Source organism: Dermacentor silvarum, chromosome 4 (genome assembly GCF_013339745.2).
Source record: "Dermacentor silvarum isolate Dsil-2018 chromosome 4, BIME_Dsil_1.4, whole genome shotgun sequence".
NCBI lineage: Eukaryota > Metazoa > Arthropoda > Arachnida > Ixodida > Ixodidae > Dermacentor > Dermacentor silvarum.
In genome coordinates this window covers 47206703-47231939 of record NC_051157.2, presented here as the reverse complement: position 1 = coordinate 47231939, position 25237 = coordinate 47206703, and the positions used below count along the sequence as shown (strand labels likewise).

Genomic DNA, 25237 nt, shown 5'->3' with positions numbered 1-25237 from the left:
ATGCATCGGCTCGCGTAACAAACCACATCAAAGTCCTTGCCAGGACGAATGTCGTGCACCGCTGTAACGATAGGACCGCCACTTTGATTACAGCAGTCTCTGGGGATCGGCCCAGGCTTGATTACACGATCTCCGGTATCGGGCCAATTTAGTATTACACTGTCTCCTAGATCATCCAGTTTTGATTACATCACATCCGGGATAAAGCCAATTTACTATTACGTCATCTCTGGGATCGGGTCAGTTTTGGTTACACCATCTCCGGAAACAGTCCACTTTACTACGGCGAGAGAAACCCGCAGACGGGCGTGAAACATGGTAAAGAAAGCTTTGATGTAGAAAAAAAAAAAAAACACTAGGTAAGAAATAAAAGAAGGCACAATCTGTGGACTAAGTCCTTCCAGTAAGTAAATGGGTGGGTGGCTGTTTCGAAACGGGCGTCAAGCTCGTCGTTTATTTTACTCTTCAGTTTAATGCCAGGATTACGCGCAAGATCTTCGCCCAGGTACTGCTTACGAGTGAACTAACCCGGGTCCAAACGGCTGCTATGTTCTTCGTGCTTAGTCCCGAGTCGTCTAAGAGAACTTCGATATTCTTTCGTTCGGCTAAGCTTCGCCGACAGCTTTATCTGGTGCTCTGTGCGCTACGAAACGAGCAGACCACGTTTTCGTTTTGTTTTTTTTTTTTTTTTTTTTTGGGGGGGGGGGGGGTAGGCGATATCATTTTGTCGATCAAATGTCGTCGGGCCAACTACTGCATTCAGGCTCGATCTTTCACTGTCCACACCTCCCTCCGTCGAACGACCAAGCGCAGAGTAACGGGAACGTCAGTTCATTATTTCGTACAGCATTAAACATCATCAGGGCTCACTAAGCAAGCACTGGCACGGGGTCTGTGTCATAATGCAGCAGCAGCAGCAGCAGCACACGCACGTAACAGTCATCGGGGAGAAAATCGGACGTCTCCTGACGTGCGTGCGCGTTTGACCGCGTTTGATTTTCGCCTTCGAGACGCGTATACGTGTAATACCTCAGCCGTCGACCACCCCCACATCACGAAACATCCCACTTCTCAACGGGCGCAGCAAGCTGTACACGCACGCCAGCAACGCCCGGCGACTCACACGCAGCACTGCACAGGAAAGAGATCGGCAACGCTTCGCAAGGAAACGAGGCCGCGCGCGCGCGCGGTAAGGCTACACCGCCCTGTTTGTTAGCCCCGGAGCCCGATTGCGAATGCCGGTCGCCTTGCCCGCTACACTGCAGCCAGCCGCCAATGTCAAGGTAGCGGCGGCGGCGGTGGGTACGTACTTGCGGAGAGTAAACGACCCGGCCGAGCGCTCGCGTTCCGTCTCTCGCGAGGGGCCGCCGGTGACAACATGACGCACGGACGCCGACGCCGCCACAGCAGCGATTGCGCGACCGACGACGAAACTCGGATTTCGTGCCACCCAACACCGGCCGAGCACAAACCACACACACACTCTCTCTCAGCTCTTTCCTTCTCTCGTTTGGTGGAGGAGCGTGTATGGAAACTGACGTCTTGGTTGACCTCCCTCAGATACAAACAGGCGCACTAATAAGAGACGGCATTGGTTGGGAGGCGCGCAAAAGCGCTGGTCGGAGTTACCTCACGGACATCTGTGCCGCGGCGTTATAAACGCTGTAACACGGCACAAGCCGCACTGTACGACGCGCCGAACGTTACGGACAAGCGCGAAACGTCTGGGGGCCACCTATAACGCGGTCGGTTACGTAAGCGGCTGCAAACGAGGTTGCGTGACGCGGTTAAGCGCGCAACTATACGGCTGGTTTCTATTTAAGCAGTTACGCGGCCTACTGACCCAGTTCGTTTTGCTGCTGGTCGCGGCCCGCGACTGATGCAAGAATCGAAGATCGGCTATCCACAAGCGCAGCTGCCGCCGCGCGCGAGGGTTATTAACTGCGGCCGAGCATCTTGCTTGAAATGGGGCTGGGTGATCTTTCTTTTATAACCGAACGTAAGGCGTTGTTAAAGTGCAGTCGCCATGCAGCGGCAGCTACTACACGCTCAACAACGCCCCGATAGAGGCGTAGAATAATGGCAAAACACTTATAGACGTCGACACGTCGCTTGGTCGACGAACCTTCGACACGAAGAAACCCGTGCAACAATCGTATATAGAAAGGCGTCTGACACCTAATACAGTTTGTTTAATAAAACATCTGATTAAAGAAAGCTGCTGAAACCGCCAACACGACGTCAACAGGAGTGCAGGGCACAAACTCATCTCAACGACAGTAAAAAGTGACCTCGCTATCCTCGGGCGCGACGTCACGAAACGCACCGAGAAAAGCAACAATAGAATTTTCTAGGCGCAATAAATTAAGCACTTAACACGTTGACAAATTCAAAGCGCATTAAAATCAGTTCCTCACCGAAGAATACGCGGCCTACCACGGTAGGTCAGCGCAGCGGCTGGAGAGTGCAATGCTAGCGATAGCAAGGTCGCGGGTGCAATTCCTGGCCGTGGCGGTCGCATTTCAGTTCAGACGAAATGTGTAAGAACGGACAATGTGGCCGCAACTTTAGACATTGTTTCAGTGTCTATATCGCATAGGGTCCAGTCAGACGGTCCAATTTAGTGACACTTCGAACGAGTGCACTTCGCTGTTAATTTCACTCGCAGGCTGTCAGACGCAAAGGTTTAGTGACACTTGCTGCGGAACGCATTTGCCAGCGAGTGTGTTCGAGGAACTGACTTCGCTGCGTTGAAGTGTGTAGCCTAGATGACAATGCGTCAGCAATAAATAATAAATGCTCACAGCAGAGCCAGCACTAATCTAAGACCACTTTCTCGCGATTTCAAACGTTATAGCGTCATTGTGACATCAATGAAGCCAAAAAAAAAAGGAAAAAGCTTGAAAAAAAAAAGCTCAATTTTCGACGGTATCCGCCATTTTGACCCTGTGGATTTTGGATATGTTCCTCGCTTGTATTGGCTCAAAACAAATAGACGTGTTGATGTGATTACAGTATTTCTATTTTGATGGCGGAGGTTCTTGTGCACAAGCATCCTTCCGTAATAAAACGGTAACCGTTTCCAAAACTCCATAACGCCGAGAATCATATCAACCCCTATGGCTCCATAGATCGCCATTGTCACCTATCCGGAATGACACTTCGTTTTGCCGTCTAGCCCCACGTCGCCGTAGCGACACTCAGCGAGGCGCACCGCACTCGTTCAACGTGTCACTAAATCAAACGCGGTTACTTCTTCTTAAGCAAGTGTTGTTTGAGAAGCTCGTCTACATCGAAGGGCACATTTACGACGGTTTTCGGTACACTCAGGCCGGGCTTCCTCCACACGAGTCCATGAAACCGCCATGAACAACATGTTCAAGGAAAAACCAACTCGCCGAATCAACTAATCTACTGACGAAAGCAGAGTAAATACTTTGCCACATCTTGTTTATTAAAATTTCGCACGTGATATATGTAACCATGTTTACTACATTGTACAAAGGCGTGCACCAATGGGCGTGCTTAATCAAAGGCGGGCAGCATTTCTTGATAGGCCACAGGCAGTGCGCCAATCCCGAAGGCAGTGCTCACAGTGCGTCCACGCCCAGGCCTAAAACTGGCAAATCTGAAAAGTAACGTTTAAAAAACACCCGAGTAACTGTTTTTAAACGCTAGAGTTCTAAAAAAAGAAAGAAAGGAAAAAACTTTATCAGCTCAAGCTGCTTTAGCGTTTCTCTTTAGTGTCCATTTAATGAATCTGCCGATGATTTCCTTAGCGGCACGCTTAGTATGCAGCTCCAGGCGGGAATGATGAGAGTTGAAATTATGCGTACCCTGCACGGTATTATACAAACAGCATACAGGCAAAACACCTCACAACACTGACGCCCCTCACAACACTACAGTGCTGCCTCGGGACGTAAAACACCACAAATAAGTAACTAATTAACACCGAAGATTAAGCAGTTCGCATGGAGAAATGTGCGCGAGAGAGTAGCGGGTCCCACAGGAGAGCTGGGGCCCAGGCTACAGGGTGACGAAGCATCGCGCGCCAGCCTCGAATGACTGAAGTAAGGCAAGCTTACGCAAACACCGACGCTTCAGCCAACCAAGAACGAAGAATAAAGATAAAATAAAACAGTCGTAGTTTTCTTCCGCACTACTTGCAAAAAAGAAATAATAACAAAAATAAACTACGCCTGCTAATATTACAGCTGCGCAAACATTATGACGTCTACAACGTCGCGTACATCGCTACAGGGCAATCTACTCATTCACAAGAGAGCAAAATCTGGCACTTACAGCATGCTTCCATCGTGTTATCTGGACTGACCTAAAAGCTGCCGCGCAAAGATGTTCACGCTCTCCTGCACAGACGGCACTTTGTTATTATCTGTTGTTGCTTTCACCGCACTGCCAAGGTGCAGAGTCAAAAACGGCTCATTGCTTCGGTTGCACCAGCTAATTAACCCATTAACTACGAGGTTGATGAAATTGCATCATAGAAACTAACGTAAGGGCTCGTAAGGAGGCTGGCTGGCTTTCCTTATTAGAGTGAAGGCTTCGTTACATGCAAAGAAATGCCCAGAAGAAAGAAGTGCGCAGTAATGTGCAGCAACAACAACAATTATTATTATTATTATTATTATTATTATTATTATTATTATTATTATTATTATTATTATTATTATTATTACATGACAGACGTCTACGCGGTTACATGCAAACACAATTCAATCGTTTGTCACGCATCGGTGAGCGGGAGGGTCATCCTGGCCACCTCTGCCCGCTTCTACACCACGACTGGCAAGAGAAAAGATGGTCTCACCATTACAAAAAAAAAAAAAAAAAAAAAAAACAGTACTAAAGACGGTGACCCAGCTCCTCATACGGAAGAATCCAACTTCATTATTTCATGTTTAGAACAACCCACACTTTGTACACGTTACGTGTCACTCGATTAATCGGGTAGCGAGCTCGATATCCCTGAACGTTTCGTATACCAGACCACAACACCCGGATCAGTTTAATTAGGCTGACAGCTTACTATTGCTTCTTTAGCCATTCTATGAAAAAAAAAAAAAAACGAATGAATGAATGAATGCTACATTTTGCTCACAGAGGCAACAACCCGTGGTCCTCCACGGTGTCCGGCACGCTCAGCAAACTGAAGACGACGGCTCTTACGAGACGACCACAAAAAAAGTGCAAGATCCTTTTACATTTCTTTCGCACCACGAAAAGCTGAAACTTATCTTTTTCTCAAACACAGCGCGTATGAGTGTGTACATAAAGAAGGGGAGGAGGGGTAGGGTGAGGGACGCGCATTGTTCCGTACCGGCCGCTCAAGTTCGTTCACCTCGGCCACTGGCCGGAGAGCAAAGAAATGCGCGCGATTCACCCCTTCTCGTTCCCACACACCGTGGTCGTCAACTTCCTCCTCGCCTCCCTCCTCTCTCTTTTATTTCTCTCGAGGAGACGCAACAACCGGTCGGTCATCTATCGTGCAAACCGGTAGCCACGGCTCACCGACCGACGCACCGCTGCTAATCACATCGCGGACACACGCTCACGAAGGGGACGGCGAAACGCGCGAGAAATGACGTCGGCGCAGCCGGACGGCTAAATTAATTGCACAAAGAAAAATTACGAAGAGCCATTGCTTCAGCGGCACCAGCGGGCAACAGCTGGCGGGCCAAGAGAACAGTTGGTGAACGGCAGCAAGGGATCGGGAACATGAGTGAACAGCCCTACCAAGTAACCAGCTTTAATCTAACCCTAACTATCAGATTTAGTGCGCTGATGGCAATCTATATATGTACGAAACACGAAAGAACAAAAGAAAGCGGGGCGGGGAGAAACAAAAACGGTCTCGATTTTTTTTTTCTTTTTTTAAAGAAGGCTGGTGACTACGGTTTTCATAGAAGGCAATTAATTTCCTTGCCGGTGGGGGTTTGATGAATGGCAAATATCTGGCTTCTTTCTTGTTTTTTTTTTTTCTTTTTTTTTTTTTTTTTGTCGAAAGAAAATTTGAGGCCTACGCCGCTTAGCTACTAATGTGCCGTATAATGCTTGCATCGTGACCTCGTATTTTTAGCACTCCGCCTTCCGCGGTTTTTGAGACTTCAACTGAACCCACGGTGTACCACGCCTCCCATGTTCGCCACTGCAGCTGAAAATATCCCCGCAGGCGAAACTTAGCGCTTCTGCGTGTGGCTTCGGTATTCGTAACAGATTTATATATATATCCTGTGCGTCAGTCGTTCACAGTCCACGAGTTCCACGCACCACGACAAGTTTTGGCACGACTTCGAAGCCGTGCATATAAAGGTCTGAAATGAAAACAATACAGGCAAGATGGTTTGCATCTTTAGGAAGCACAAGCAATGAAGCGACGAGGACACATAGACAGAACAAGTGTAATATGCCTCAAAATGGAAACTTGGCGTTAAGTGTGCGTCATTCTGTTTCGTCATACCGCGAGTTACGTAAAAGAAAGGCCACTCGTTGCGCAAGCAACTCGTCAACAAAGTCTCGAGAATAGCGTACAAAGCACGCTGACAGTTGCCTGTAAGCAGAGTGTTCAGTAGCCGAGCGCCGCGAACTCTTATATATATATATATTTAAAGTACCAGCGGAAAGTGACACGCGCCAAGAGGCCTAGCTTTAGAGTAGGCGGTTATCTTACCGGAATACCGGAAACATGCGTGCCAACGGGACCTTTTGTGCTGATTCGATTTTTATTGGGAGACAGCGTGGGTGAAAACAACGTCCGCGTCGAAACGCCCAACGTCGACTTCTGTAGGGAGCCGTCACGCATGCACTAGTGCGCATGTAGGCGCTGTCTGGATCAGCAACGTACCATGCCTGCTGCTTCGACGCGACTTCCTCAAAAGGCGCCAGTTCCTTCCAGAACACTACTGTTCGAGAAGGCAACCCAGCGTGGCCACGCAGACAAACCGAATCATGCCAGCGCTTCTGCGAGAATGGCTACGGCGTTGCGCCCCTGAGCACGAGGTCGCAAGTTCGATCCCTGCAACGGCGGCCGCGTTCCGATGGAGGCGGAATGCAAGAATACGCTCCGTACCGTGCTGTATAGGTGCACGCTAAAGAAGCCCAAGTGGTTAAAACTAATCCGGAACTCTTCACTACGGCGTGCCTCATATCTGGCGCAGTTTTGGGACGTAAAATCCGACAACTTAATATCTCTGAGAAGCGATCCCAGCGGGCCTGAGAAAAGCGCTGCCTAGTACAGCAAGCACCCTTGCCCTCAGTTCACCGATACGCAACACGACCAGCATAAAAATCCTCCACGAAACACACCGCTATATGGTCACGTTGTACAGCTGGCGACTCCATGGGACGACATTTAGGCACAAGGCCAAGATTATTAAAAAAAAAAAAAAAAAAAAACGGTGGGACCGCAGATAATGGCGCCCACGGGGAGCTCCCTTCCCACCACCTCCTTAATCCAGCAGCACACCGCGTGTAACTACGTGTCGCCGCCCGGAAGACCCTTTCGCCCCGGCATCCGCGACTCGAGGGGCGCGCGCGCGCGCGCGCTGCCGACGTGACAGGCTTGGCGAAGCGGCCGTCGTCGGCGGCGAGAACAGCCGTCCAGCTGCTCGCTGCTGCTGTTGCGAGCGAGGCCGTCGAGGCCAAGGAACTTGGCGACTTCCGGGAGTCATTCACCACCGCGCCAGCTAAGGCGACGGCAAAGAAATAAAAATATGGAGGTACTATCCTCTCCCACACGGGGACGAGTCAATGGGTCGCCGCCACTGCCGCGGCGCGCGAGTGTGACCCTGACCTCGGCGAGCGAGCGCGCGCTCGTGCGTCATGCACGCCGATCGGCTAAAACCACGGACCATCCCGTATCGCCGTCGTCTTCGTCGTACGTGCAGCACGCGCCCCTCCCCCGGAGCAGCGAGACTGAACGGTCGTGGCCTCGAAACGGCCAGCCCTAACCGACCGGCCGGCCTGCTGGCCGTGCGGCTTGAGAAACAGCAGCAGCAAGAGGCCAGGGGCCTTCCTTTTTGTTCTCCGCAGTGTCCGCGCTTCCTTCTTGAAAACTCGGGACGCGCGCTGGTTCGAACGGGGCGGCAACGTTGTGGGGCCGCATAGGGCAAACAAGCAGGCCGAACACCGTGAACCAACGTGTCGGCGGCGGTCCTGTCACATCGAACGATGGTTTAGATGCGCCAATAGAACATACCTGTAACAGCCGCAGTTGCTACACGTTGATTTCGGAGTGCTGCTCAACTTGTTGAGCTGTTTCGAGACAGCCCTAGGTGAGCGAAGCGATTTCGCGGCGCTTCAGCTATTGACTGTCTTGTGATATCATAAGGCTTGAACGTGTACGCCTGGGAATCACAGAGCATGCAGTATGTCAAAAGTAAATTATGGACGCTATACGGCTCCTGGCCTAGTTCGGCGCAGTAGTCTTGTCCTCAGTGGGGAGAGCAGAATCAACAGCATAGTGCCGACGATTCGTTCGCCCCATGGGTAACTGATGCCGACTATGACGCACGCTGTCTTAACGAGCGTACCAGACCAAGATGCCAGGTTAGAGCTCCATTAGGGGGCAGAGCGACATCGAGCGCAAATGGCCAGCAAAGGAGTTTCCAGGGACAGGAGGAAGGGGAGGGTCTTACAAACTGGGCCTACAGAATCACCAGAATACAACCCTAACCCCTGAATTCTCAAAGAAATTTCGCTGGGCCGTAGACAACTGTCAAACAGCTAACTGCGTGATCCTTGCACATTACAGCAAGTGGGATACGTTCCCGAAAGTCCTCCCACAGGCCATTCAGAACGACCCCAAACCCCTCCTTTAAAGTTTCTCCCTGTGCCTGTTCCTGCCAAGATGTAACATTAACTATAACGACATAAAGGCCAAAATCATCAAATCTTATAGGAACCTCAAATTAATATTACACAGTCTTTAACACAACCACACTACTAAATAATGCATGCAAACGTGGTTAGGCAAGCACAATGAAAACTGCGCCATCTAAACACTCCACCCCCACTCCAAAAAAAAAAAAAAATATTAATAATTTGTGCAGTCTATAAATGAAATGCGAGATTTGAGAATATCCAGATTTTCCGAATAATGAATGTAATACTGACATGTTGAGATGTTTCCCCGATACTTCCAATAATTTGTGTGCCGTGCATGTACAATCACCCATATGGGTCATCTTCGAGAAGCTGGTGTCATTAAAAGGGAATGAAGGCTAGTGTCAACGAAAATTTCAGGCTAGTTCCAATCCATAGTTTTTCTCTGCATGGACAATCCACACAAGCAATGACAGATATATGGAGGAAATAATGCACATACCACCTAAAATTGTCACAATTTGTCACATGCGAGATCTCAAGCTCATAATCTGGGAACTGTGGTGCACCTTTGAAATTGCATTCACAAGTCTTTTGATCATCTCTGATTTCTGATAGAAGTTGTTTACTAAGCTCAGACTTATGACACCCAGCAGCAGCGGCACATGCCAAACAATGTCACTCTTCCCAGTGTGCCGCCGCTTCGTGCATGGTACCACTTCTGAATAGCAGCATTTGTTAAACTGCTTGCACTGCTCAAGCAATGATGGTGGAATAAGCTATTTGGATCATGAAACTCACAGGTGCAAAAACATGTGTTGTGAACCCTCCATGACCTCAAACAATGCTTTGGGCCTTGTCACATGACACAAGTGACTTTCAAGATTTCTTGATAAATTCTGCAGACTTATAAAGCATCAACATGCAACGATCCCCATGCAACAGTGAGTCACTTTATGGTTACGACCACGGTGTAAGAAGGCAGGTGATCCCACAGAGGCGCCAGTCGAGCCCGGCCGTGCTTAGTGTTACTTTACGCACGCCGTTGCCGCAAGGGGCAGCACCTGTTCTGGGGGCCACTTTTTCGCTCGCTTTGCTGGCGCTTCTATGGGCGCGCGCGGCAGAGGTACTTTATTTCGATGCAGATATGTCGTTCGCCTGCTTAAAACGACTCTATTTGGTTGGAGGAACGTCCCTTTATATTTCTGCCGACATTCCGATTGACTCCGATGCGGCGATCAGCGGCTACCTAACAGCGGCAAACGCAGCGCGCCGTCTGTTCGAGCAGACGACGCGTCTCTCTCGTGTCGGAAATGACGGTATTTTGACAGTAAGCGGCATGAAAACTTCTACCTTCTCAAGATTTGGCGTCTGAATAACGAAAAATTGCATATCTTTAGGTATGGGTGTTTCAATGCTGACGGAGGTCGTAAATTATCCACTCTCGTGCCGCTGCTCCAAGGCCTCCTGAACACGTGCTGCCCCTAGCGGCGGCACTCACTTCCGGTCACACGAAGTGGCTGCTCTGCAGTGGGCGCGCCGTCGGAGCACCTATATTCTTACACCGTGGTTACGACGCTTGAACTCCCTAAGTATTAGCCTTTAAGGAAATGTAAGACTTTAAAGGGCCCCAAAACATATTTTAATGCGATTAGCATTCTTTCTTTACTTAAGGCATTTTGAGCATATCTATCCATCTAGCATAATACACCAACCCACTAGGTACCATACCATACCACTAGGTACCAACACGTGTTCGTTCTTGTGATGCCGTCGTGCTCATTGCAGCTACGTCATCCGACTCTCATCATGCCGTCGTCGTCAACTCTTTTACGCTGACCCAGTGGACCAAGTTGTTTAACAGCATGGACCACTAAGTATGTGCTCGGGGTCGTTGCATCATCATTTCGGCTTCATCATCCCTTGTCATACCATCGTCGTGGTAATTGCACCTACGTCATCCGACTCTCGTCATGCCGTCATCGTCACTCCTTTTAAGCCGACCCAGTGGACCAAGTTGTTTAACAGCATGGACCACTAAGTATGTGCTCGGGGTCGTTGCATCATCATTTCGCCTTCGTCATCCCTTGTCATACCGTCGTCGTGGTAATTGCACCTACGTCATCCGACTCTCGTCATGCCGTCATCGTCACTCCTTTTAAGCCGACCCAGTGGACCAAGTTGTTTAACAGCATGGACCACTAAGTATGTGCTATTCGTCATTTCAGCTTCGTCGCCCCTTGTCATACCGTCGTCGTGCTCATTCCAGCTTCATCATCTGACGTTCGTCATGCCTTCTGCGCTGACCGATACTCCATCATAAGTCATTTGCATCGCCGTCGAAGATACGAGGCGTACACAGACACAATATCTTGCGCCGCGGAATCTAGTTCCAGGCGTAACCGTTTCATTTTTGGCAGGATTAGATAGTTTTAGTTATGATACGCTACAGCGATACATGACATGTTGGGACCTTTGTGCATGCACATCGTATACCGCGAATTTAGCAGCCGCTACGCAGACGACGCGGCGTGAATGGACACATCTCGAGGGGCATTCGGCCCTCCTATTGGTTAAGAAGTCCTGAAGCTTCCACAGTGCTGCGAACGACTTGCGAGATGGAGCATAGTGGTCCAAATTGTCTAATAGCTTGGGCCACTAAATGTGTGCTTGTGGTCGTTGCATAGTTGTCATTCCAGCTTAGTCATCCAACTCGTCCTGACGTTGTCACGCAATTGTCATCGCCCCCTTATCTACATACCGTTGTCATGCCATCGCCGCCATACCGTCGTGGTAATTCTATCGTCGTCATTACAGCTTCATCATTCGATTTTCGTCACTCCGTCATCGCTATTCAGTCGCGGTCATACCTCGTGATGCTGTCGATGTCGGTCGGTCCATCGCTGTCATTCTAACTTCGTCATCCGACTCTGGTCATGCCTTGTTCGTCACTCCATCGTCATCACACAGTGGTCATCGTACAGTCTTCGTGATACCATTGTTCGTCGTCATTCCTTCATCATTTCATTGTTTATACTGCGCCGTCGTCATGCCGACCTTGGCAAGTGAATGCCATAGCAACGAGGAACGATTCCAGTGAACAGTGTATGCGCATATAGCTGAAGCAACAGAAGTCTCAGAGGGGCCACTACAGATTTTAAATAAACGTGTCTTTAGCAATACGGTGTGTCGCCAAATTACTTGAATGCTAATCGCATTATCGTCGACCGTCATCATGAGATGGGTTCTGCTGGAATTTTTTTAACACGAAAGTGTTTTATGCCGGGGTCCACCAAGACTTCACTGACGTATTTCCGTCACGGAAATACGTCACACGAACATAACACAAAGAAAGAAACCAGAAGAAAAAGTTCCACAAACATGCAAAATTTGGAAATCGAACCCACGACCTCTCGGTCCGCGACGATAGATCGCCGAGCGTTTAACCCATTGCGCCACAAACGCATTTGCAGAGAGCTACACAGACGCGCCTTATATATCTAACACTCCTCCGTGTACCCGCGCTCTTGCTCGGGGCGGTGCCGCCGCCTACGAGCAGAAAAGAGAAGTACTGCATTATGACACTAACGCGTACCGACAGTGAACGCTTCGGTGGTCTCAGCACTACGACGCCTCGATGCCAGCATTCGAAGGGACGCTGGCATCAAGAAGCACTACCAACGCGTTCTCGCAGAAGCACTACTAGGTGGCGTTCACCGTACTCAGCACAGCGGAGCGTGGCCTCCGCAATTAGCTCTGAAAATGTTTCTGAAGTTGATCGCGGAGGCTGCAATTACGACGCGCTGTACGCGCTGATTTGACTCGGTGACGATTCAGTTACGTGCTTTGTCTTGCGCGTTGTATTAGTGTGTCAGTTACGTGCTTCGTCTTTCGCGTTGTGCTAGCGTGTGCAGCGTAGTGCAGCTTCCATATGCACGACGGTTGCTCATGGTCATCGACGTTGGTAGTCGTGATGGAGGAGACGTGCCACCAGGCGTCAGCGTGGGTGCATCAACGCCTAAGGGCGCTTTAGCCACAAAACACCAATAGACATTATATATCAATGTGCAATAAACATTACACTACTTCTGTGAAGACACGTTTCACTTTCGTGTTCTATACCGATTCCTATATAAGAGGGATCAACCACATTTTTTCCGACTAAATAACTGTTGTCACAATAACAGAGAATAACCTGATGCTACATTTCGCTCTGATAAGGAGGGCAAGCAGGAAAACAGTGTGCTATCAACACCAGGTGTACCAGTCAGAACTGCCTCCTAGCAGGCTAGGTGACTATTTGTCGCCACCCCGTTTCAAAGGGGATGCCAATAAATCATCATCATCATCATCCAATTACTTAAAATAGGTTTGTTCAAACAAAATAGGTTTCACTGGCAAAAAATCATAGAAGCAGCCAACACCAGGAGATAAGTTATAATCACCCGTAAGATGCTAAAAGCTTAGTTTCTGTAGTTCAGTGCACATACACACATGTTGCAGTTGCAAAATCGAAGCCAGTTAGTGCCCACTTGCACGAATCCTAAAACAAGCACCAGTTTAGAGATATCCATTATGTAAACCTCTAGCGAAGTACACTCTGCACCAATATGAAAGGGAGCACTTTATCTGTGTTCAAGTAGAAATTCTTGCAGACACATAGTCAGAACCTCACTCACTGTTACTTGCTATGTTTTAATGTTGAAGGATGTCCCTCGCAGAACTTTTCATTTGGCCGAGGAACAAGGAAAACTACCGGCTTCAAACAGAAATTGTGTGTTCTGTCCCTTTCAATATTGGTGCCCTGTTCACATTGGTTTTGCATTCACTCTTTGCCCAGAATGCGTTCCTAAACACAATAGTATAAAACAAGGCGGTACGCCATTGCACCGAAATGAAAAATTTTGGCAACAAATATCATAAACTGGTATTACAGTTCAATAATTCCTACCAAGTGAGCGTACCCTTAAGCAATGACAGGCTTCAATTCAGCATTTTCAACATGAGTGCAAAAGTTAATATAAATTAGCGAAATTTAGTTTATTAAAGATGTTATTGGCAAATATTCAATTTGTGGGTGTGTGCGCGCATGACCATGGCATTATCGCATGAACAGACAGTGTCAGTGGCGCACCGACGGGGGGGGGGGGGGGGTCGGGGGTTGTAACCTCCCCCTGAGGCTGACTTACCCATCCTTTTGTTTAACCCCTTTTCTTTCTTTGCGCATTTGAGTACTGCAACTAAGATGCAAGATGCACAATCGTCTGCACATTCGCAAAAAGCGCATTTTTTTTGACAATTTCCCGTGAAGAAATTGAAATTAGTGCTGTTAAGATGGTATTGGCAAACTGTCAAACCCCCCCCCCCCCCCCCCGGCAGAGATCCTGCGTGCGCTACTGGACAGTGTTCTGGCAAAAGAAACTTGCACCACCTAACTATGCTTTACCCGCTATACGATGCTTGTCGCTTTAACATCTGTCCATGAAGTATAATTGTAAGTTTTAGCAATGTGCCATAACAGTATTATAGTAGGAAAGGGTACTTAGCCACCATCAAATCATGTTGCAAGCCATCAGCTAAATTGGGCCAATGCTTGTGGCTTCCCATGATCACCCCGTTGGTTGAAGCAGTGCTACAGAAACCCACATAAACGCTGGCACCATATTTCTCTACACTTCCATCTCAAAATAAACTTGCAGTGCAAAGAAAGCTATGGGACAGATGAGCCAATCAGAGGAGCCAACATGCAGTGTGTGTCAATCCAGGAAATATCAATCTGCACCTCTGCCACTTTCTCTGAGAGTGGAAAAGATGATGCCGCAAAATAAGTAGGGCACCTGTCTATCCGCAAAAGTGTTTGCCATGAAGAACATATACGAATAATTAGCGCATACGAAGTGTCATTCACCGACGCTTTAAGCTTGATAATGCTGGAGGAGGCAAATGCCCAAAGAGGAATCATGCAGATCCCAAGCACTGTAGGAACCAGAGTAAACGAAGCTTTTGCATCTACTCTCAGAGCATGAGTTCACTTCAGCAAACCGCTCTCCACGCAGTCCGTCCATGCACCACGACCAACACAATGTTAAACCCGTTGAAATGCCATAAAGATTAAAATTATGGGGTTTTTACGTGTCAAAACCCCGATCTGATTATGAGGCACGCCGTAGTGGGGGACTCCGGAAATTTGGACCACCTGAGGTTCTTTAACGTGCACCTAAATCTAAGTACACGGGTGTTTTCGCCTTTCGCCCCCATCGAAATGCGGCCGCCGTGGCCAGGATTCGATCCCGCTACGTTGGGCTCAGCAGCCCAACACCATAGCCACTGAGCAACCACGGTGGGTGCAAAGAAAGATTCACTTTAACAACACATTCATGGCATATTCCCTAGGCATCATTGTGGCTTTCGGAATCTTTGGTGCACAGCAGCACAAGCAGTAGCAATGGCCAAAGCTCATCATGTTGTAGGCGTTTCACTCACGACTGTCCCCAGCAAATGTGTCATGTGCTTCCGTCTATCCTCCATTGTCTGAAATAAGTGCACCAACACCGCACTCCATGTCGTGGCAGTCTGTCAACCGACTTCCTTCTTGAGCTAACTGCAAGGTATTACTGAGTCATATGCCTCTTCGTGACGAATTTCACTGCTCACTGGTAAAACTTTTACCATGGATATTATAAAAATGGTCAACAATGTGCAAAATTCGAGAGGGAACATATTGATGACTGGTAATAAGAAGATGTAACTTTCTTGCCGGTAAAGTAAATATTACATGCAGTTATTCAGGATGATAGAAAATATACAAACATTTATGGTGCGCTTCACTATGGTAAACCTATGTATCTGCAATATAGTCGATGCCTAAGCATGGAACTACATTCTATTGCACAATATGCAGTGCGTATTGACACGTATACATGTTTATCTTTCACCGGTGGCCGCTTTTTACCGGCTAACAAATGTTAAACGTTATCGCTCGGCGCAGGACGCACCTGTATAGGAAGTTTCTAGAACGTTATCGACGCTTCTTTCTGTTGCCTGTTTTCACCGACGCTTATGTTATCTGATTGTATGACCGACGCGAATTATCTAGAACTTTCTGGAAGACACTGCGGGTACCAGGGATTAATCTGGAACATTCGATGACTCATGTATAAAAGCCGACGCGTTTCACCGCAGATCAGATTTTCGACGATCGCCGACTGTGTTCGCCGCTATCGTTGTGCTTTGAGTGTAGCTTGCTTTTGTGGGCACAGGTTCGCCCAATAAAGAATCAGTTTCGTCATACACAGTGTTACGACTGTTTTCGTCAGCGTCACTACTTCGTGACAGTATGGATCACATGTAGGCAGTTGGTGCTTTAGCACGCCACGGAAATTTTGCTGCATTGCTAATTGATTTTGAGACAGAGTATAGTTAAGTTAGTCTAAAACTCTGTGGTATGTGCGCAATCAATGTGATTTATTTAAAGTGTCTGACGATTGTAGGTAAGGCTAAATTCTTAATTAACATTAATTAAAGGGAATTCATTTTACCAATACGAGGTTAACACACAGCTTCCACACTTCATGCTGCATGCTCCATAGGACATGTAGGTGCATCCAATTATAGTGACCACTGGCAAACCCTGTTCCATCGGGGTCAAAACTAGTGAAGAAATATTTTCTATAATAATGCAATATCCTTGACATTCACATCAAAGGACACAAGCATTGAAAACCAAAATATTTCAAGAGTGTACAGAGTACGCTGTTTCATAAAATAAGGCTCATAAATGAAAACCTTGATGGCACAAGTTTATGAAAATTTTGTGATGGTGAAATCGATGTGTTTATCTGGCCAAAGAGTTTCCACATGGGTGGAAACAGCGCAAAATAACAGGATGTGAGAAAGGGACAGATAGCAAAATAGGTCTGTCTGTGCGTTTGTCACATCCTGTTAGTTTGCGCTGTTCCCGCTCAAGTCATGAACCAACCAGTCAAAATGTGTATGCTTCTGCAAAAATGTAGTTTGTTATGATCCACCATGAATGAAACACTTTATCAGGCTGCTGTGAATGATTAAATCAAGCCATTGGGCAAGCATGATGCAGCCACCACACTATACAAGCAGTATTAGCAGAAGATATACCTAGGTTGTTACTTCCAAAGCATTTTATTAATTGAGCAATTCAGTGATGGGGTGCAGGGGTGTAGCCAGGGGGAGTGTTTCGGTGTCAGAACACCCTCCTAAATTTTCTGAATGCTGCATACCATCTTCTCCCCCTCCTTCCAGCCTATTTTTTTTTCCCATGCTATTTACACATTGCATTGATATATTCAAATGTAAAAACGAAAATAACAGATCTACAACGTCGCTAGCGCAGCTGCTGGGGTGTGCACTTTTTAACATTTACCAGGATATTGTTGTCAGTCCAGAAACTGTCCTTTGGCATCTTTCTGTCGACCGCCGACAGCTTCAGCTGAATGTGTAGCCTGAACGCGAGCAGAGAGACTCCTTTCCTACTTTTTAGGATGTGGAGGTGAATGGATGATTTTACATAATGTGTGTGTGTGTCGGGTTTTTTGGCACAAAAGCAACTGTGGCTATCTTGCGCCAAACACAAGGTTCCGGTTAGCGCAAACTTCGGATGTCATTAAGTATGTTTATGTTATTTACGTGGGGCATTAAAGCACATGTGTCTTATAGTTTCTGTAGTATTTGTGCAGCTTTTAGAAATGTGATGACATGTTTTAGTTCTACTTCAGGTTCGTCCCCAATTAATAGTGCAGGGTGAAAAGGTATGAAAAGGTATGTTTTTTTCATATATGTGATGAAAGATCTGCTTCCGTTCTCGTTCTAGTTTCGGACAACAGATGAGAAAATGATTTACGGATGAGTATTCTCCACAGTTCTCACAAGTTGGTTGTTGTTGTTCTTTATGTAGAAGGAAGTTGTGGGTCAAGTGTGTATGTCCGATGCGAAGTCGGTTCAGCTTGTAGAGGAACTCACAGAAGTTTCACGTATTGCCACGACCATATTTTAATAGCGCTCTTTTTCCTCGTCCGACAGTTCCGCGTTGAATTTCAAACAGTGGCCCTTATTTTTGTGTGTCAGTAATTATTCAGGAATGTTCCGGTAAATTTGCATTCTTTTTTTTTTGTACGAGTGTGTTTTTGCGAGAAAATAAATGTTCTTTACGAATGAAGTGCTCGGAGTCCTGTTTGCACTCGTATTTTTACGTAGATGTAACAGTGAACGAAACGACTAACCCTTCGGCTGGATTAAAGTAGAAAAATAACTAAGATATTGTTTGAGCACAGGCTCTCTTTTTTTATTGTTTTACCGGCGGCTCATAACACCCCGAAAAAATATTTCTGGCTACTCCACTGATGGGATGTTATGTCCCAAAATTGCACTATAGTCCATGAGGGACATTATAGTCGAGGGCTCGAGGTTAAATATTTACTGTCTGTGGCTTTTCAATGCGCACCTAAACGTAAGTATGAGTGCTTTTTTACGTTCCACCCCAATTACAATCCAGCTTTCACGACATCACTATTACTGTTACATTACTGTTATTAAATTACACTACAATTAACACTTTATTAGTGGCCTTATGATTTTTTAAATTGTTTTGAGAGTGTTCTGTTAATATTGACCATTGTGTGTGTGTGTGTGTGTGTGTGCTGTGTATATTTATATATACACACACATATATATAGTACTACTATATAGTACTATCCACCAGCCGTGGTCTGGTCTCACATGATAGTGGCAGTATTGACAACAAATAAATAAATGCAGCATTTATTAACATAAAGCAGGCTCTATGGCCCAAGTGGTAAAAGGTTGGTAAGGGAGCAAAGGAGAAAGGAAGGACGCCGGGGGAGTCTGAGGCAGATCCCAAAGCTGTCACCCAGAGCTCCTCTAAAGGAGGCGGACGACACCTGTTTTGGGGGTGAACACGTAGAGCGCCTCGAGAGTGCCCCGCACATCTACTCTTGGTCGGATCCAATCCTCGGTGGAGATCAGATGGAGCCGGAGGCATGCTCGATTCTGGGGCAATGCATTTGCTGCGGTAAGCTTATCAGCGGAACAAGATGTCCGGAGTTAACGCTACACTGTTGGAGCCCCTTGCACCAGTTCATAAACAAATATAAATTTGTTTCTAAATTGCTTTCTGGCTTATTAAGATTTAGACCACAGCAAGACTCAATTATTCAACATTCCAGAAATGCATAATTTAACTGAGCTTAACTTGGTATTTTTGATTAGTGTAGTGAGATGACAGCAACTATACGACGACAGCATGACGACCATGGGATGGCAGACGGAACGACAATGACAGCATCACAATGACAATACGACGACAAATGCATGAGAAACACCGCTTCACTTTTACTGTCACTGCCTTGCTTGAACATGAGTAAATAGTAATAACACTTGATACCATTAGCCATACAGAGTTCCAGTGGCTTCTTTAGCCAAAGACCACAATATATTGCTTCATATGTTACGCAGTCTACACAGAAAACGGTGAAGTGACATGCAACCAATATCTTAATTATGAGGATTTGTTAAAAGTATGTTTTCCCAAACTCTGACATAGTTTGTAATTTCTAAAGTTACGAGGATTATTTGTTTTCAACCATTCCAGCTTTGCATAAACAGCAGCTGACAATGGTTCGTGACAGAGAAAATAAAATAAAAAAGGCAAACTCTGTTTAGAGTATGTCTATTAGTATTATCCTTTAAGGATATGAGATCTTTTAACAAATAAGCAGTATTCATTTCCTAATATTAGATTCCTAGCTTATCTACTGCACTGACAGGATGTAGTCATCATAGCACATCGTTAGTGTACCTCTGGCAATGGGTCCATAAATAACAGCCTCAGAGTACTTACAGTGCTAGATACCTCAATCCTGCTTCCTCTCCTCATTGTCGGCCCTTATGCCACTCCTTTTATTCTTTTCCCTGACTCGTGCAGCAGAATAACAGAGTTCTACCTCAAGCTGACTTTACTGGCTTTCGTCAAATATCCCTCTAGATTCTCCTAAGTGTCACTGGACAGTGACATAATCATTACAATAATTAAGGTGCATCATGTTGTCTTAAGTCTAGAAAACTACTAATATGCATTTCTTAGGTATCCCCAGACCACCAGAACACTATAACTTGATGCCAAACAGCTCGGCTGAGAGAATGACATCATTGGTAATTCACTGCATCATGAATAATTGTAGACACCTGCCGGAAAGAATGCTACATGGTATGTGTGAGAAGTCTAACATACTCAAACGATGTAGAAATACGAGATGAAAATGCTGAATATCAAATAAAACAGCACAATTATGAGCCTAATTGAGGAAGTGGGGAACACTCATCACACCCCCTGTGAGAGAACTTCAAGAACACATGAATTCCGACTAATCTAACATTATCATATGTTGCCGTAGTCATATTAGGCCCACCGAAAGTAAAATTATAGAGATGCTGATTTTTTTTCTGTAGCATAAGACCACTGTGAAATCACCTGAACACTATAGAAAAAGCTTGCCCATATGGCATTTATTTAATTCTAACTGCAAATTCAGAATCTAATAGGGGCGTACAAACATATACAATGGCTTCTGCTTACCATTGTAGTGATTTCAAATATTTCTTCACATTTATTCCATTGGTCTGCAAACGCAAGTTTCGCTGAACATGAAAGGTGATATCTTCATGCTTGAATGGCTGAGCAAAGCACATTCATGGGACGACAGGCAAAGAAGAGTCACAGACTTTCAGCTTCCACATGGCTGAGTTCGATGTTATGAAGTGCACAAGACTGCTGTAAAGTAGCCATGATCTAGTTAATGATCTAAGTAAGTGTTCTGTGCAAATTGGTTGTAACCACAAAAACTACATGGCGTATGCTTGTCGCTTAAATTATAACATGTCGAGTTATGACAGTTAATGCAATGCTAGAGCTATAATATTTTAACGCAATGTAACGGTTCTGGTGTTATGCAGGACTGCCCACAGCATTAATGTATCTTGTAAACTGTAACAATGTTAATTCTGTCTACATTATATGATTAATGGTTTATATACAGTGTTCGAACCACTCCTAACACAAAGCATATTCGAAATACTATACTTATGTTATGCCTAAAGAATGTAATATATAGAAAGAGCAATCATAGCGCATTATATGAAGAAAGAAAATAAGGGGGGCAGGGGGATAGAGCTGTAAAAGAACTACAGATTCCGCCACTGTAGATTACAAAGATGGCAGGTTACAAAACAAGGTTTCCAGAGAAATCACTTGTAGGGAGGGCAATGTGGTGGAAATGACGTGGGAAGTGTTATAAAACACGCTTACGCATTGCTAAGGAAAGGCCACAACAGACTGCTTGTGCAATAGGTCTTGTGTTAATGCAATAAGCCAAGAATAGCTCGCACTTTTCATTGATGCAGGCAAATTCGCGTTGATGCGCCGACGGCACTCGGCTGTAGTTAGCGTGATAGCTAAAATGGGTACACTTCGTTCAACATGCAGGAATGGCCTTAGTGATGTTGAAGTGTGACATTCCTGTCAACGGCGCACTTTGGCATTGGAATCAAGGCAGGTTATTGTACGGCCATTTTCAAGGGCGTCCGACTTCGACCGCGCACGAAATGCTGAATGCGGATCGAGCTGAATGAATATCGACAGTGCCCGTGTGACTAAGTTTAAATGTTGCTGTCAATAACGAGGCCCCCCTCCCCCATCAGTAACAAATTAAACGCGAGATGGCGATTTACGAAACAAAAGAATCGCGAATAACCGTCGCGACAGCTCGCGCTGCACACTTCCGCCAAATTCACGTTTGTGTGCGAAATAAAGGAGATCGAAAAATGAAAATGCCTTCCTGTGAACTTGTGATAAACAGAATTTTCTACTGCGTAGAAGGGCTGGAAAAGTCAGTTGTAAGCTGTCGACCCGCTGCAAACATGTTATCGCAATATTACCATAAAGCACTGTCCGTGCTCGGACGCATGTCCAATGCGCATGAGCAATACGGACAGTTCACCACATGAAACTACTGCGCCAAAAGGTGGTGCACCAATACTTCTAAAGCAAAATTCCAGCCGCTACAGCGACCGACACGTGATAATGACCGTAGGATCCCATCGGAGCTCAGCCGCTGGTGGTAAAACAAACATATGTAAAAACACGGAACAGTTAACGCCACCGTGGTCGGCCACTGACCTTTTAGTACGATCAGTGCCGTTTATAACGTAGGCTGAAGCAACGAACAAAACAGGTGACCCAACCTCTAGCGGCAGCGGTGGAAGTCTCTAGAAAATACAGCGAAAAGGAGTTCTCGACTGTCTTCGGGGCAACATCTGGGAAACAAGTAAGCACGCAGTAGGGCTGCACTGGCCGGCAAACAATGGTGCTGCGCGGTTGCTCCGTCCGCGCGGCAAGGATGCGCGGGATTAGTTCGCGAACCGTGCCAAATGTCAACAACCGCAGTCCTGGAAATGAAACAGCCCCGTCGGTGACGCCATACGAACAGCGAGCGGCAAGGGAAACGCAGTGGAGAGAGATTGTTGTCAGACGCCGCCGCGCGCCGTCAAAAATATTCCCGCGAGCGCGAAGCTCACGATGCCGCCCGCGAACGACGCTGGTCGTAGCCAAAGTTACATCACGCCGTTACGAGCGAGCGCCAAGAAAAAAGCGCGACGGCAATACAGCCGCTTTACAAGTCCTAGTTCAGCACAGCGCCGGCGAACGCCATATTGGCGGCGAACGACGCTCCCATGGAACTGACAAAGGGCGGACACACGCCGGAGACTGGGCGTGCGGCGCCGGCGACTCGCCGAGAATCCCTACAGCTCTGCAGTGCATGACAATCAGACCTGCCGATCGCGCAGGCACTGCTGCTCTTCACAAAAATGTGTACGGCTGGTACTCACTCGGCCGAACCGAAGAAATCCGCACGTTTTCACGCTGCCGATGCACATGTGCGTCTGCTCGCGACCGCCATGTTTGAAGATGACAGTACCGCGTCGGGCGGCGGCGGCAGGGCACCCAAACGGCGGTTGCTACCGGCGCGGTGAAAAAAAAAAAAAAAAAAAATTATACGCGCGCGCGTGAAGTCCGCGGAACTTTGCCGAAATAGGCGTTGTGAATCGTTGTTGGGCTGTACGAATGCGATATTAGTAACACAAAAGTTCTAGAACGCTATCTTTGTTTACTTTGCGCTGCTGCGGAACGAATGAAGCCAGTGCAAACGGTGCAACGACCGTGGCTACCGAGGTGAACTCTCAAAGTGTCAACACCCTTGCCGACCGACCGTATCTCTGTACGGCCGGTCGCTGGCGGCTTCTGACCTTGAATTCGCCGCTTAACGCCAGAAAGGCCCTTTATCATTCAAAAACAGGTCTTATTGCTCACTGCACTGGCCGTTTCTTGCACATGCGACATGGAACACGGAGTCTTGAGCTTCCAACAGGCCGCTGTTTTTTTGTGGAGTTAAATGTTTTGAAGCTACAGATGATTAGATCAGTTTTGGATATCATGCACGTATGAGTCAACAAATGGGTAGGCAATAATTATTTACCACACGCAACTTCAGCGATAGTATTCATAATAGGTAGCAGTTGAGCTACTGTAGCTAGGATCGCATGTGTATACGACAAGCTCAAAATCTTACATAAGCATTACGATCCAGGTACCGCACCACCGGTAGAAATTACCGACAATTTTATCATGTTTCGGCAGTATGTAGATAATCTCGCGTACATGCACAAAACTACTGTAGATTTATCGCCCATACGCGGATTATATATATATATATATATATATATATATATATATATATATAGTTGAAATAACAGTTCGTCTATGACGCAAAAAATAGCACTAATATTAATTTTACGAAAGACATAGACAATGGTCTATTAGCGCTCTGTAAAACAGACAGCACTGCCTCCGGTCTCGACCGCACAGTTGTGTTGCAATCTCCTAATAAACCAATGTTCTTTGTGGGGTGGCTCCATCTGTCGGCGTCAGTTAGTACTATGCGGCAACAGTCGTAGTTCAGATGAAGTGTCAGCCAGTTTCACTTTCAAGGCCGTCCTGGTTTGGCATATCATGATCGTTTAAGTTCATTTGGTGTGGACGCACTGGCAAGTTACACATTTATTAACGTCCAGCCAGCTGAAACAACGCTGAAAAGATACCCAATATTTCTGAGCATTGTAAACACTAGCTATAACGAGCCCGCTTTGTTCGAATTATCATTTCATTCACATCATGCCTTTGGAGGCCGAATTCTTCGGGGTGAAATGGAGACCGACTCCAAGGCGTACGAGCCCATTTAATTGATTTGCCACGTCACTGTATAGTTTCTATTGTACAGGCGACGTTATTTTTGTGGTGCTGTGATAAAGGGTACAGTGTGCTCGCAATCAGGCAGTAGACTGCGGCAACTTTTTTTTTTTTTTTTTTTTTTTTTTTGCATCGTTGCGGAAAACTTGCCTGACCACGGGAGTACAGTGCGGCGACCTTACGAAATCATAAATTACATAGAAAGTACGGTAGCGTTAATAAAAAGGCCAGTAGTGGCTGGCGAACATTGCCTTACGGTCGAGGTGCGCCATGACATTATACATGAGGGCGGAGACACTATTGTCACGGCGGCCCTTGGAAATGTTGAGCGGCATATCTCAGTTCAACAAGCAGCCCTGTTACCAGTAACTCGCATTCTCTCACTTCTGATAGTTTATCACTCACGCGGTATTAAAGGACATATATGTCCTACGTTTCTTTGAAAGCCCACTCTTCATTCATCGAACAAAGTCTTTATTAGACCGTCATGCGCTGTCCCTACGGATTCGTTAACGCGTGTTCAGTGCATAAAGAAAGTCTGATATCACAGGTGGGAATCCGTTATCATATTTGTGTGAGCTGGCAAGCAGAAGCGCTTAATTCCTTAATGATTTGTTTTTGAGCATATGACCCTGTAATCGCATTCCTCATTTGAACGTACATACCTGCATGGTGTTGGGCCAACGCTGATCATCGCGCCCTTCCTCACTTGAACGCTCTAGCACGTAAAAACAGCAGCAAACGTTTGTCTTGTGTCAATAAGTTCTAAATTTTAAGAAGACACATAATTAAGAATAGCAGAAGCCATTTAACAGTAAAATAAATCACGGGTTGGTTCAAAAGAGGCATACACACCAGGCCGAACTGCAAGACCGTATAATAACATAGATATGGCCGCAGGACTAACTAATGAATAAAAATTCGAATGCGAAAGCGCAAATACAAGCGTTTTTTCGTGACTTCGTTCACGGTTTATACACATGGCCTCAAAAGCCTGCGGAAACCGAGATCCACGATACAATAAAATTTTGGCGAAGTCAG

General features: G+C 46.5%; 1 protein-coding gene across 1 annotated transcript in view; it reads right to left on the bottom strand.

Moving 5' to 3' along the window:
• The window catches only part of LOC119449959 (brain tumor protein-like), a 98446-nt gene extending 75587 nt beyond the window's left edge, over positions 1–22859 (bottom strand). Inside the window, exon 1 of the mRNA XM_037713278.2 lies at positions 22780–22859. The gene's annotated coding sequence lies outside the window, so the exon portion shown is untranslated. The remainder of the gene's footprint in view (positions 1–22779) is intronic.
• Positions 22860–25237: the final 2378 nt, after the last annotated feature.